Source organism: Gekko japonicus, unplaced genomic scaffold (assembly GCF_001447785.1).
Source record: "Gekko japonicus isolate JY-2015 unplaced genomic scaffold, Gekko_japonicus_V1.1 scaffold97, whole genome shotgun sequence".
Taxonomy (NCBI): domain Eukaryota; kingdom Metazoa; phylum Chordata; class Lepidosauria; order Squamata; family Gekkonidae; genus Gekko; species Gekko japonicus.
Genome location: NW_015170278.1, coordinates 1,415,793 through 1,416,039, shown reverse-complemented (window position 1 = coordinate 1,416,039; position 247 = coordinate 1,415,793).

Here is a 247-nt window from a genome sequence, read left to right as displayed (position 1 = left end):
GGGGTGGAGGAGACGGGGAACCGGCGGGATAGGGGGGGAACTTACCTCCTCCTGCTGCTTCCTCCTCTTCCTCATAGGTGCGGAGGTCCTCCTCTCCCGCGAGTATCGCGGGTCCCCCACTTGTATAACTTATTTGCTAGTTCTTGGTGCGCTTAAAAACCTGTGATCTCAATAGATCTGCAAAAGCATATTGTTAAAAACTATTTAGTTTTTAGCCTCAGAAAATTAGCCGTGAAATAATTAATTA